The 15,033-nt window shown below is 44.3% G+C and overlaps 1 protein-coding gene across 3 annotated transcripts in view; it reads right to left on the bottom strand.

Annotated features, from left to right (window-relative positions):
- LOC137372175 (SPATS2-like protein) overlaps positions 1 to 15,033 on the bottom strand; it is a 210,019-nt gene that overhangs the window by 146,428 nt on the left and 48,558 nt on the right. Inside the window, exon 1 of one of the 3 annotated variants that reach the window (XM_068035722.1) lies at positions 10,122 to 10,293. The exons of the other annotated variants lie outside the window; for them this stretch is intronic. The gene's annotated coding sequence lies outside the window, so the exon portion shown is untranslated. Of the gene's footprint in view, positions 1 to 10,121; positions 10,294 to 15,033 lie in introns of those variants that run through there. 3 annotated transcript variants of the gene reach the window in all.

Here is a 15,033-nt window from a genome sequence, read left to right as displayed (position 1 = left end):
AGCATGCGATAGACGGAGTTAAGTGATCCCATAACCAACTGATCACATCAAAGCTCTGCAGCCCTGCCACATACAGTCATGAATGGTGGCAGACAATTAAGCAACTAACAGGAGGAGTAGGAGGCTCCACAAACATCCCCATCCTCACTGATGGGGGAGCCCAGCATGTCAGCGCAAAAGACAAGGCTAAGCATTTGCAACCATCTTCAGCCTGAAGTGCTGAGTGGATGATCCATTTTGGCCTCTTTCTGAGGTCCCCAGCATCAGAGATGCCAGTCTTCAGCCAATTCAATTCAATTTACTCCATGTGATAGCAAGAAACAGCTGAAGGCACTGGATACAGCAAAAGATATGGGCCCTGACAACATTCCGGCTGTAGTACTGAAGACTTGTGCTGCAGAACTATCTGCACTCTTAGCCAAGCTGCTCCAGTACAGGTATTTGTTTTGAGATTATTGTAACTTTTATCATGGTTGAAAACATTATTTGCCCTTAATAATTTCATTTATAAGACAATATAAGATATACAGACCTTTTCCTGGAAACCATATGATCCCCACAGAGTTATGATTCCTGGAAATCATGTGGTCTCCTCAGTTGCTGTGATATGCAGGATTCCTGGAAATCATGTGGTCTTGTCAGTCACAGATGACATGAAAATTGGTGGTGTTGTAAATAGTGAGGAGGAAAGCCTTAGATTACAGGACGATATAGATGGGCTGGTAAGATGGGTGGAGCAGTGGCAAATGGCATTTAATCCTGAGAAGTGTGAGGTGATGCATTTTGGGAGGACTAACAAGGCAAGGGAATACACAATGGATGGTAGGACCCTAGGAAGTAGAGAAGGTTAGAGGGACCTTGGTGTACTTGTCCATAGATCACTGAAGACAGCAGCATAGATAGATAAGTTGGTTCGGAAGGCATATGGGATACTTGACTTTATTAGCCGAGGCATAGAATATAAGAGCAGGGAGGTTATGATGGAGCTGTATGAAATGATAGTTAGACCACAGCTGGAGTACTGTGTACAGTTCTGGCCACCATACTATAGGAAGGATGTGATTGCACTGGAGAGGGTGCAGAGAAGATTCACTAGGATGTTGCTTGGGCTGGAGCATTTCCGCTATGAAGGGAGACTGGATAGGCTAGGGTTGTTTTCCTCAGAGCAGAGAAGGCTGAGGGGGGACATGATAGAGATATACAAAATTATGAGGGGCATTGATAAGTTAGATAGGAAGAGACATTTTCCCTTAGCGGAGGGGTCAATAACCAGGTGGCATAGATTTAAGGTAAGGGGAAGGAGGTTTAGAGGGGATTTAAGGGGAAAAAAATTGATCCAGAGGGTGGTTGGAATCTGGAACGCATTCCCTGAAGGGGTGGTAGAGGCAGGAACCCTCACAACATTTAAGAAGTATTTAGATGAGCACTTGAAACGTCATAGCATACAAGGCTACAGGCCAAGTGCTGGAAAATGGGATTAGAATAGTTAGGTGCTTGATGACCAGCACAGATACAATGGGCCGAAGGGACTGTTTCTGTGCTGTATAACTCTATGACTCTATGACAGTGATAAACAGGATTCCTGGAAATCGCATGACCCTAGTTCCTGTAAAACATGTGACCCTTTATCTCTAGAGAACAAAGGGGACATTTAATGGATGATTTACTGGGTGTCTATTACTTTAAGAAACCAATAAGAAAGTACCTGAGACCAATGAAAAGAACTAGGGAGGGTCATTCGGTTAGGGGCATAAACCTCCAAGAAAGGGTTAAAAGACTATGCCCAGTAGCCTTTGGCACACAGCTTTACTGAAGAAAGAAAAAGAAGGAGGAAGTAAGAAGAGGCCAGAATTAGCATTGACCTGTGTCTAAGCTGCTGTGGAGAATAAAGGCCATGTGTGACTTGTAAACTATCGCCTGGCTGTTAAATATAATTTTGTTACTTAATAAATCCTTTAATTTGTTGCACGGGAACAACTGTCTACAACTGTTTTGTCTTGTCCAAGAACCTAAATGAGGTTCAGAACCACCCAGAACCTTTACAGTACAGCTACAACACTGGCGTCTAGCCAACAATGTGAAAAATTGCCCAGGTATGTCCTGTCCACAAAAAGCAGGACAAATCCAATTCATCCAATTACCGCCCCATCAGTCGTCCCACGATCAGAAAAGTGATGGAAGGTGTCGTCATCAGTGCTATCAAGCATCACTTATAAAGCAACAACCTGCTCATCAGTTTGGATTCTGCCAGGGCCACTCAACTCCTGACCTCATTGCAGCCTTGGTTCAAACATGAACAAAACAGCTGAATTCAAGAGGTGAGGTGACAGTGACTGACTTTGATATCAAGGCAGCATTTGACTGAGTGTGGCATCAAGGAGCCCGAGCAAAATTGAAGTCAATGGGAATCGGGGGAAAACTCTCCGCTGGTTGGAGTCATACCTAGCACAAAGGAAGATGGTTGTGGTTGCTGGATGCCAAACATATAAGCCCCAGGACATTGCTACAGGAGTTCATCAGGGTAGTGTCCTAGGCCCAACCACCTTCAGCTGTATCACCATCCCTCCATCATAAGGTCAGAAGTGGGGATGTTCACTGATGATTGCAGTGTTTAGTACCATTCAAGACTCCTCAGGTACTGAAGCAATCCATGTCCACATGCAGCAAGACCTGGACAATAGCCACGCTTGTGCTGATAAGTGGCAAGTAACATTCGCACCACACAAGTGCCAGGCAATGATCATCTTAAACAAGAGAGAATCTAACCATCTTCCTTGACATTCAATGGCATTACCATCACTGAATCCCCCACTATCAACGTCCTGGGGCTAATCATTGACCAGAAACTTAATTGGATCAGCCATATAAATACTGTGGCTACAAGAGCAGGTCAGAGGCTGGGAATCCTGAGGCGAGTAACTCACCTCCTGACTCCCCAAAGCCTGTCCACTATCTACAAGGTATAAGTCAGGAGTATGATGGAACACTCTCCACTTGCCTGGAAGAGTGCAGCTCCAACAACATTCATGCAGCTTGACACCATCCAGGAGAAAGCAATCTGTTTCATCGGCACCCCATCTACCACCTTAAACGTTCACTCCCTCTACCACTGGCACACAGTGTACCATATACAAGATACACTGCAGCAACTCACCAAGCCTCCCTCAACAGCACCTTCCAGATCTGTGACCTGTACCAAGGGCAGCAGACGAATGGGAACACTAACACCTGCAATTTCCCCTCTGTGTCACACCATCCTTACTTGGAACTATATCCCCGTTCCTTCATTGTAGCTGGGTTAAAAACCTGGAAAACCCTTCCTAACAGCACTCTCAGAGTACCTACACCAGATGGGCTGCAGCAGCTCAAGAAGTCGGCACACCACCACCTTCTCAAGGGCAATTAGGAATGGGCAATAAATGCTGGCCTTGCCAGCAACAATCACATCCCATGAAAGAATAAAAAAAGTCTGCAACAGGTATGGGGGCTGCAGTTACAGTGTCTCTGGGTCTGCCATATGACAGAGAAATGCAGCAGAGGTTGGAGAGAGGGGAAGCCCTACAAAGATGGAGGAGGAGGAAGGCTGTCCACATAAGGCCCTACATGCCATGAATTTTCCAAGAGCACTTCTCATACCTCCAACTCAGCCAGGATCAGTGCCTGAGGTGACTCAGATTCAAAAAGGAGGTGGTAACAGAATTGGGCCACCTCCTTCAACACAACCTGGAGCCTGGCACCAGGACAAGGATGGCACTGCCAGTGGCCGTAAAGGTCACAGTGGCATTGAATTTTATGAGGATATTGCCAGGACTTGGAAAAATGTAGCTATGAGGAAAGATTGGATAGGCTGGGGTTGTTCTCCTTGGAACAGAGAAGGATGAAGGGAGATCTGATTGAAATGTACAAAATTTTGAGGGGCCTGGATAGAGTGGAGGTGAAGGGTCTATTCACCTTAGCAGAGAGGTCAGTGACGAGGGGGCATAGATTTAAAGTGATTGTTAGAAAAATTAGAGGGGAGATGAGAAAAATCTTTTCACCCAGAGGATGGTGATGGTCTGGAACTCAATGCCCAAAAGGGTAGTTGAGACAAAGACCTCAACTCATTCAAAAGGAGTCTGGATTTGCACCTCAAGTGCCGTAAGCTGCAGGGCTACGGACCAAATGCTGGAAGGTGGGGTTAGAATAAGTGGATCGTTATGGATAATCTAAAACTGCAAGGTTTTTTCCTGTGAGGTGTTCATTTTGCATTTGTACTCTATAGTGTAGGAGATTCATTTCACACGGAATGGCAGCAGCTCTACATAACTCACAAAGCACAACACACGCAGTGGAAGCAAGAGCTGATAATCGGTGTAACCATGTCTAGATTCAGACATCAGAATAAAACTGGCGTGAAACATACCTCCCCGTATCTGGACTTCACCCTAATTACAGTAGGATTTTCATACCAAACCCATATCTGTCACAGTACGGAATTCCTGAGAACATTGCAGTTGAATTCCACTTATCAAACTTTTCTGCCAACACCAAGACCACCTGACAATGTAGGTGGCTCTGAGCATTGTGTTAACTGCAGTATAATGTCTGGAACTGATACCGTGGGGGGAAGTCTTAACATGAGGCAAAGGGTGAGAATGGGCACGAGTGGGGGATTAAATTCCCAAAAAATGGAAGTGTTTCAGGAAGTCGGTTTCAACTGGCCGACTTCTGGCTTTTACTTAAACGATACAAGTGGCAGGCAACCAATGCGCTCCAAGGAGGTTGGTTGGCATTTTTAATATGTTAATGAGGCTGGAAGCCTTGTATTTAACCTGCTTTGTACATTTAACTGTGGGCAGCTGAGTTTCCTGGACATCAGGAAGCCCGGCAGCTGCAGGAAGCCAAAGACTGCCTTGGGAAGCACTCCTTGTGTGCTTCCTCCTAGCCCTTCAAGCTTCAACCCTACCATCAGAACACCCCCACCCTGCCCCCCCATACAAACACCCCACCTCCCCCCCACCCCCGGAGTCGATTATCAGACCTCCTGCCCCCTCAGGATTGCCCCCTTCGCTCTCCCTCGTGATTGGACTCACCCCACCCAGGGATCAGATCTACCTGGTCCTGCGGCCTCTTCTCTACCATTCACCGCCCATCACCCCCGACAGGAAGCCAAGCCTGCCAATCAGGCTGACTGCTGGGCAGGGAAACTGTCAGTGACATAACACACGCCGTGGAAATAAAACTCCACAGGATGCAGGGAAATCCAGACTTCTGGGATTCCCAGTGCAACTGAGGACATTCCACCCCCCCCACCCCCGTCTCCTTCCCTGCTCCCCCCCCCCCCCTCCCCCACCTCACCCCACTCAACGCACCCCTCCCTCCTATCCTGGTGAGTCAAAAAGTTAAAATTCCCCCCACCCCCACCCCGCGTCCCAGAATGCAATGTGTGTTATTTCTCCACCTACCTGTCACCATTAATCCAATGCCTATCCCTTCTCATCCCACTGAAACCTGGGCCAGTAGATTTAAGTATATTCAACATGGCTGGCCAGGCTACATAAATTGGCAAACACATTGCCTCCAAAGCTCAGAGAAAGGCCTGCATGTGTGGGACAGTAAAACGATGCTATGCATCATTCCACACATCCCTCTCCAGATAACAAAAGCATGCAATGTTTTGAAGACACTAATTGCATTCCAAAATGACCAGCTCTGATGAAAGATCATCGACCTGAAACATTAACTCTGACTCTTTCTCCACAAATGCTGCCTGATCTGCTGAGTATTTCTAGCATTTTCCATTTTTATCTTTAATGAATCTTGCTCTCATCAAAGTGATAGATGTTAGCACTAAGAAATAGAATTCTCTGTCACTTCAGATGGCCAACGTTAGTATCAATCAATCCTGGCTTGGGTATAGTAATTTTAAACGCAGAGTAAATTCCCCCAATGACTGCAAAGGCATAAATATGACATTTTTAATTTTCCATGATCTTTCTGAGTGAGATTGTCTGTCATTATCATGGTAATGGAAATGCTGCCCACATTAATTCCTTCCTGATGGTCATACTTGTACAATTTTACTCCCATTAATCTGCTGTAGTAAGCAAGGAGAAATTTTAATCTTATCCACATGCTTTGTAGAGCCCAGGCCCACAATATAGTGCAACTGGACTAATAGGTTTCTCATGTATAATGCTTGTGTAATCATACCACGTTATTAAATGATCGCAGCAAGACCTGCTTTAGTTGTGGTCAATGACACAGAGTACACAGAATCAAGGTTGCTATTTTATATGATCTGCTTTCAAAAGCTGGACTAGTGCATGTTAAAGAGTGAGGATCAGCATCTACTGCTGCAGATCAATTAAGCCTGATGCAGTTCATGACCCACTAAAAACAATTCCTTAACTCACAGCATGCAGTTTTCATTATGAGAATCAGCAAGAAGTATTGACATAAGCTCATGCCCCTAATGTATCTCTAAGCTGTAAAGAACAGTAATGTGGCTGCTGGGAACTGATTGTAGAGAGACAGCAGTCTGGTTCCAATGTCCTCACTAAAAGCAGAGTGAGGAGATCTTACTGCTAGCACAGGCTATGCCAGCCACCTTATAATACATGAGGATTGTTTTAGCTTTATTCATTCATGGAATGTAATTGTCGCTGGCAAGGCCAGCATTTATTGCCCATCCCAAATTGCCCTTGAGAAGGTGGTGGTGAGTTGCCATCCTGAACTGCTGCAGTCCATGTGGGATAGGTACACCCACAGTGCTGTTAGGAAGCGTGTTCCAGGATTTTGACCAAATGACAGGGAAGGAATGGTGATATAGTTCCAAATCAGGATGGTGTCTGACTTGGAGGGGAACTTGCAGGTGGTGGTGTTCCCATCTTGCCCCTGTCCTTCTCGGTGGTAGAAGTCATGGGTTTGGAAGGTGCTGTCAAAGGATACTTGGTGAGTTGCTGCAATGCATCCTGCAGATGGTACACACTGCTGCCGCTGTGCACAGGTGGTAGAGGAAGAGAATATTTAAGCTGGTGGATGGGGTGCCGAACAAGTGGGCTGCTTTGTCCTGGATGGTGTTGAGTTTCTTGAATGTTGTTGGAGCTGCACCCATCCAGGCAAGTGGAGGGTATTCCATCACACTCCTGACTTGTGCCTTGTAGCTTGTAGACAGGCTATGGGGAGTCAGGAGGTGAGTTACTCGCTGCAGAATCCCCAGCCTCTGACCTGATCTTGTAGCCACAATTTTTATAAGACTGATCCAGTTAAGTTTCTGGTCAATGGTAATCCCCAGGATGTTGATAGTGGGGGATTCAGTGATGGTAGTGCCGTTGAATGTCAAGGGGAATTGGTTAGATTTTCTCTTGTTGGTGGTGCTCATTGCCTGGGATTTGTGTGGCATGAATATTACTTACCACTTATCAGCTCAAGCCTTAATGTTGTCCAGGTGCTGCTGTATGCGGGCTCGGACTGCTTCATTAACTCGCCCCTCCAGCTTTGACTTTAATTTTCAATAAAAATGTCATTAGGTACTCCATTGATAGCTCAGTAGCTGAATGCATTGAGCCGCACACACCAGGAATGTTTCATGTTTGTATTGCAATAGTAATAGACTTCAACAGGACTGTTAGGCAGGCCCCCACCTGCCAAGAATGAGGCACACATTAGTTTGCCACATGAACATTAAAAGCTTAAAATTGGAGCTGGGAAGAAAAGAGGGCCTATCACAAGGAATTGCCAGGCCCCTCGCCGGAAAGAACGTTTTTTTATGCTAGCAGACAGAGTTGGAACAAAGGACCCAGTCCTTGCTTCTCCAATACACAGAAGAACTGGTCAGGCCAGTTTAGGCACATGACTAATTGGCTGTTTGAATTTGAACTTGCCACAGTTGTTTAAAACTCAGAAAGCTGTTTGCTCCTGGACTGAAAAGATCTCTCTTCTGTCTGTTCTCATCTCTTTCTCACAGAACGGAAGATCCATTGAAAACACATGAACCCCAAGAGAGAAAAGTCTCCTACAGTGAACAAGGTTTAAGAAGAATATTGGGCCCCAACGAAAAGCAAGACCACTTACAAAAGGACTACAGTGAGCTTGAAGCACAGTAAACAAGAAACTCTTCTGCTATTGCCTCAAACCTCTCTATCTTATTTTTCTTCAGCTCTTTTCTGTCCCTATTTGCATGTACGTATTGCGTATGCATGCTAGCGTGGGGCGCGGCATGTATCCATAGATGTTAACTGAATTAGAGTTTAAGTTTAAGGTTTAATAAATTTCACTTTTCTTCTTTAAACCTAAAAAAACCTGGTTGTGCTCATTTCTTTGCCTTATAATTGGAAAGCAGTGAACATGGATTCACCAAGGGGGAGCTCAAAACACAGTGTGTTTAAAATTAAACCCTGTTACAATAAGGCTAGGTGAAGACAGTAAAAGACCCCTAGACACCTTTCTCACCTGGTCGTAACAGAACAAAGACAGGCTGGAGGAATGGGTGGACACATGGCAGATGAAATTTAACACAGAAATGTGTGAGGTGATACATTTTGGTAGGAAGAATGAAGAGAGACAATACTGGTTGAAAGATACAATTCCAAAGGGGGTGAAAGGACAGAGAGATCTGGGTTGTTTTTGCAAAAATCTTTGAAGTTGGCAGGGCAGGTTAACAAAGTAGTTAATAAAGCATATGTGATTCTGGGTTTTATAAATAAAAGCACAGAGTACCAAAGCCAGGAAGTTCTGCTAAACCTACATGAAACACTAGCTGGGCCCTGGCTGGAGTATTGTGTCCAATACTTGGCACCACACTTTAAGAAGGATGTGAAGGCTTTGGACAAGGTAGAGAAGAGATTTAGTAGAATGATTCCAGGGATGAGGGATTACAGTTACTGTGGACTGACTGGAAAAGCTGGGGTTGTTCGCCTTTGAGCAGAGAAGGCTGAGAGGAGATTTGACAGAGTTGTTTAAAATCATAAATGGTTTAGATAGAGGAAATAAAGAGAAACCATGGTTGAAAGGTCGATAACCAGAGGGCGCCAATTTGTGATTGGCAAAAGAACCAGAGGTGACATGAGGAAAAACATTTTTAAGCAGTGAGTGGCTCAGACTTGGACTGCCTTGCCTGACAGAATGGTGGATATAGAGAATCGCATAATTCAAAATCTCAAAAGAGAATCACATAAATACTTGAATGAAAAAATTGCAGGAATATGGGGAAAGAGCAGTGATGTGAGTCCAACTAGATTGCTCTTCAAAAGATGCAGTGCAGACTTGAAGGGCCAAATGGCCTCCTCGTGCGCTGAACTATGATTTCAGCCAAATTAGTGATGGGAAATTCTGCAGTTTCCCTCAGTCTCCCTAGTTTATGAAAGTGGGGGAAGAGGGAGAAATCGCACTCCCTGATCACTATTCAATAACTTCTGCTGGTCAGTCTCTCAAAGTCCTTCTTTTGATCCATTAATTCCTCCATGGCCTTGCCTTTCTAACTTTATAAGCTCCTCAACAATTACATCTGTACCTGCACTTGCAACTCTGGTCTACTGGAGATTTCTCCCTCCTCTGCCCCCATTTTTCTGCTGGTCACAAGACTTCAGCCATCTTTCCTTCCTTCCTTCCCAACTCTGGAACTTTCTACCTAAACCCTTCCATCTTGTGACATCTATACTCATCTCCAACAGTCTTCTTAAAATCTATCACTTTTACTGTACCTCCGGACCATTCCCTCCTCCCCCACAGACATTGCTCCTACTGTTGCTGAAATCTGACTTGCAACTGAAAAGCACTTTGAAGCATTTTGCTGTATTCATGGTACCATCAGAATGTAACTTGTTGAGATTGTTCATGAATGTATGTCAGTTGATTGGATTTGGCTATGATCAAGTAACCTGTCACTACTTGCTGTCAGGCATCACACATGAAGGGCTAGATTTTACTGAGGCCCTGACGTCAGGCTCTGTGACGGCGGAGCCGGAAGATCATTCTGGCAGTGGCTCACCACAGAGCCCGACACAGGGAGGGCACCGCCTGATCCACCAAGCGGCCGCGAGGCTTTGTGGTGGTCCCCCCCGCCCCCCACCGCTGCTGGGTGATGGGACCTGGATTAACACATGGTAATTAATTAAATGTATATATTTAAATACACTTACCAACAATCGGGCTGCGATTTTCAAAGCGGCGGACGGCACTCTCGTGCCGCCACTTTCCCATCTGGAGAAAGCAGGCGCCACAGTGGTGGGGAAGGAGGGAACATGAGATTTTTATTGGGAATGGGGTCAAACTTAGTCATTAGTGTTGGGGATGGTGGGAAGGGGTGACCTGTAAACTTTGGTCTGTTTGGGGAGGGAAGGTCATATTCGAAAGGTAAATGTTTTGAAAGTGGAAAGGGCAGAAGGTTAATTTTATTGTTATCGGCGGGTGGGAAAGGGGCAATAGAATTTTGATTTGAACGGTGGGGGTGGGGGGAGCGTTGCAGGTGGTTCCCTTTAAAAATTTAAATGCCATTGCCGGCATCAGAGATCCCGCCCCTTCCACACGATTGGCAGGGGGCGGGGCAACCAGGGTATTTAAATTAGCCGGCTGTGCGGGAGATAGCGGCAGGGGCAGATTTTTTTCCGCCTAGCAGCGGGTGCTTAAAATCCAGCTCGAAGAATGGTCATTTAGGTGAGATGACTGGAACAACCAAGTGAGGACAAAATTGGAGAGAAAAATGAAAAAAAAAGTAATTAAAACTCAGCAGAGTAGGTTAGGCAATAAAAGATAAAAGTCAAGAGAAACAGAGAATGATCATAAGCCTTCAATAATATTGAAAGTGCACTGTTCTCATGAACAACCATCTGACAATCTTTTTCTCCAGGGCAAGATGTGCGTCAATTGTGTTTTGATGGTTTTGCACACATTTGACTTTGATGCATTTTGATGTCTTTGTTGTCTGTCTTCACAAATAAATCAAAACAGGATTTGCCAAGCATTTCTTGACAAGAACACTGCCAATTTTTTTTTAAAGTAGTGCTCCAGTCTAAAAGTGGAAAGCAATGCACTGACATTTTCATAATGCTAAGACTTTTTTTGATATAAATGATGTCCCTGTGACCTGAGAGATATTGAGGTACCTTTTCACCATCTGTCGGTTCTAATGTAGTTAGTGCTGCTTTGGGATCTGTCTGTTTCTCCAGTGCTAATAGCATTCAATTTTCCAGTCTATGCTCATACTTATTCACAACTCCATGTGTAAGTTCAGACGGTTCTTGACAATGACACCAGTGACAGGAGAGAAAACTTGTAAATCAAACTTAAAAGAATGGAGGCAATTTTTAAAAAGTAAATAAATCATCGCAACTTTTTAAAAAATCATTCACAGGAAGTTGACACTGCTGACCAGCATTTGTTGCCAATCACTAATTGCCCTCGAGCAGGTGGTGGGGAGCGGCCTTCTTGAGTCGCTGCAGTCCATGTGGTGAAGGTACACCCACAGTGCTGTTAGGAAGGGAGTTCCAGGATTTTGATGCAGCAACAGTGAAGGAACGGCAATATAGTTCTAAGTCAGGATGGTGTGTGACTTAGCCAGGGAACTTGCAGGTGGTGGTGTTCCCATGTGTCTGCTGCCCTTGTCCTTCTAGGTGGTAGAGTTGCAGGTTTGAGTGGTGCTGTTGGAGATGCTATAGCAAATTGCTGCATCTTGTAAATTGCACCTACTGCAGCCAGCGTGCACTGGTGGTAGAGGAAATGAATGTTTACGGTGGTGGATGGGGTGCCAATTAAATGGGCTGCTTTGTCCTTGATAGTTTCTTGAGTTTCATTGGAGCAGCACTCATCCAGGCAAGTGGAGAGTATTCCATTGCACTCCTGACTTGTGCCTTGTAGATAGTGCAAAGGTTTTGGGAAATCAGCAGTTGAGTCACACATCACAGAATTCCCAGCCTCTGGCCTGCTCTTGTAGCCACAGTATTTTGTGGCTGGTCCAGTTAAGTTTCTGGTCAATGGTAACCCCCAGGATGTTGATGGTGGGGGATTCAGCAATGGTAATGCTGTTGAATGTCAAGGGGAAGTGCTTCGAATTTGTCTTATTGGAGATGGTCATTGCCTGACACTTGTGTGGCTAAATGTCACTTGGCATTTATCAGCCCAAGCCTGAATGTTGTCCAGGTCTTGCTGCATGCAGGCACGGACTGCTTCATTATCTGAGGAATTATGAATTAAATTGAGCACTGTGCAATCATCAGCGAACATCCCCACTTCAGACCTCATGATGGAGTGAATGCCTAGGACACTGCCCTGAGGAACTCCTGCAGCAATGTCCTGGGGCTGAGATGATTGGCCTCCAACAACATTCTTCTTCCTTTGTGCTAGGTATGATGCCAACCAATAGAGAGATTTCCCCCAATTCCTATTGACTTCAATTTCACTATGGCTCCTTGATGTCAAATGCTGCCTTGATGCCACATTCATCTCACCTTTTGAATTAAGCTCTTTTTGTCCAGGTTTGGACCAAGGCTGTAGCGAGGTCTGGAGTTGAGTAACTCTGGTGGAAGCCAAACTGAACATTGGCAAGCAGGTTTGTTGAGTAAGTGGCACCTAATAGCACTGTTAACGACACCTTCAATTGCTTTGCTGATGAGTGAGAGTAGGCTGATGGAGCTGTCATGGCTGGATTGGATTGGATTGGATCTTCTTTTTGGGAACAGGACATACCTGGGAAACTTTCCATCTTGTTGTGTAAATGCCAGTGCTATATCTGTACTGGAACAGCTTCGCTAGGGGCGTGTCTAGTTCTAGAGCACAAGTCTTCAGCATTACATCGGAGATAAGCAAGAGACCAGAATTGGAGGAGCACAGAGATCTCGAAGGGTTTGGGGCTGGTGGAAATTAGTGAGGGGCATGGCTATGGAGTGATTTGAAAACAAGGATGAGTCTTTTATAATTGAGGCAATGTCGGACCGGGAGCCAATGTAGCTCAGACAGCACAAAACTTATAACTGAATGGGTCTTGGTGCAAGTTAGGATATGAGCAACAGAGTTTTGGATCAGCTCAAGCTTATGGAGGATGGAAGATGGGAAGCTGGCCAGGAGAGCATTGGAGTAGTCAAGTCTCGAGGTAACAAAAGGCATGGGTGAGGCTTTCAGCAGCAGATGAGCTGAGGCAGGGTGATGTCAGGCGATGTTGCAGAAGTGGAAGTAGGTGGTCTTGGAACAGATGTGATTTCGGACAGTGATCTCAGAGTCAAATACAACACCAATGGTCTGGTTCAGCCCTAGACAGTTGCCAGGGACAGCAATTGAGTGGTGGCTAGTGAACAGAGTTTGTAGTGGGGACCGAAGACAATGGCTTTGGTCTTCACAATAGTTAGTTGGATGAAATTTCTGTTCATTCTATACTGGATGTCAGACAAACAGTCTGACAATTTAGAGATAGTGGAGGGGGAAACTGAGGACCAGGGAAGTTTCCCAATTTCCTGGACAACATTTATCCCACAACCAACACCAAAAACAGATGATATGGTTATTTATCTCATTGCTGTTTTGTGGGAGCTTTCTGTATGCACATTTGATGCTGTTTTTCCAATATTACATCAGTGTCTACACTTCAAATGAACTTAATTGACTGTAAAGTGCTTTGGGATGTCCTGGGATCATGAAAGAAGGTATATAAATTATTTCTTTCTTTAAAACTAATTATGAATTCTAAGCAGATAATATTAGAATGATAAGACAAAGGAATTCATTAACCAGGGGTAGATGGAAGTGTGGAACTCGAGACACACAGATCAGCCATGATCTTATTGAATGGCGGAGCAGGCTAGAGGGGCCAAATGGTATACTTCTGCTCTTAATTCGTATGTTTGTAAATCAAAGCAAATAAGTTGTATTTTTCAAATCAACTAGTATTTATCAAACTTGACAGCTTTTTGATCATAACGTTTTATCATAATGCAAAAAAAAATCACAACAAACATTTTTGACAGTGCCTTAACCCTTGATTTTGCAACTGCAGCAACTTAATCTGACCCATCTTGTCCAGGCCAAATTGTATTTACTAAGAAGCCATGGCCACCCTGACCTGAAAGGGTCTTTGTCAGCATTCCAACACTGCTTGTTACCTGATGAACCAAAGGCCCCTTGGCCTCTGTTCAGCCGTCATCTCGTTTTGCAGCCATTGTATGCAGCAGAGAATGTTTTGATATGAAATGTAAATGTATATTATAAATATAACATGTAATTGTAAATGCAGCAAGGCACCTCAGAGTGCCACGTACTGTATTGAAAGGCACTGGACTGCATTGCACTTTATGTAATGTTAAATTTGAACTGTTATGTAATGTACTTTTCCAAATTTTTTGAATAAAGTTTATTTTGGATAAAAAGCAGCTGCTGTTAACAGTCATTCATACCAAGGGATTTTGTTTGAATATTTAGCCATGCAAATATTCCAGTAATTAAGTGTGAAAGGGAGTTAGAGGCATTTGAAATGCTCATTGGGTTTCTAAGCTGCCAAGCCAAGGGTTTATAGTTAAATTGCTAATCTCTTCAATATATTTGCTAACTGCAAATGCTAGCTGCATTGCTCAATTCTGGCCACTTTCCAAATGTTGTTTGAATTTGAATTAGAAGGCTGGCTGGGTTTGAACTTGTTTTCAGAGTTTTAACTCTTTTCAAAACTCTACTTTTAGCATTATACTTTAGCACTGAATGTATATATCTAGATGGGGAAGGCTCACCACAATGCTACCTTTTAGAAATCAATTGAACAGATGTAAAGATTAATGCCAACATGCTTTTCTATGGAAAAAATATGTATTTTATTCAAAAGGTGAGTTCTGATGAGATTGGCATAAGTTATTTATTAGTATTACAAAACTAACAGAATGGCAATAACAACTAGCAATCCACCAGATCTGCCTCCTTTGCCCCTATTGCAAAGTACAACAATATGATGCAAAGTGCCACTCTAAGATTCCAGATCAATACATAACAGACACCCTGGGAATGCTGGAAATGGTGCGGAGAAGATACCACTCAGCAATGCCATGCACCATGTGTCTTGCCCTTCATTTAGGCTTCCTA

The sequence above is a fragment of the Heterodontus francisci genome, chromosome 7 (assembly GCF_036365525.1).
Source record: "Heterodontus francisci isolate sHetFra1 chromosome 7, sHetFra1.hap1, whole genome shotgun sequence".
In the NCBI taxonomy this organism is placed as follows: domain Eukaryota; kingdom Metazoa; phylum Chordata; class Chondrichthyes; order Heterodontiformes; family Heterodontidae; genus Heterodontus; species Heterodontus francisci.
The sequence above is the reverse complement of the archived record's forward strand: the minus strand, read 5'-3'. Positions and strand labels throughout refer to the sequence as shown.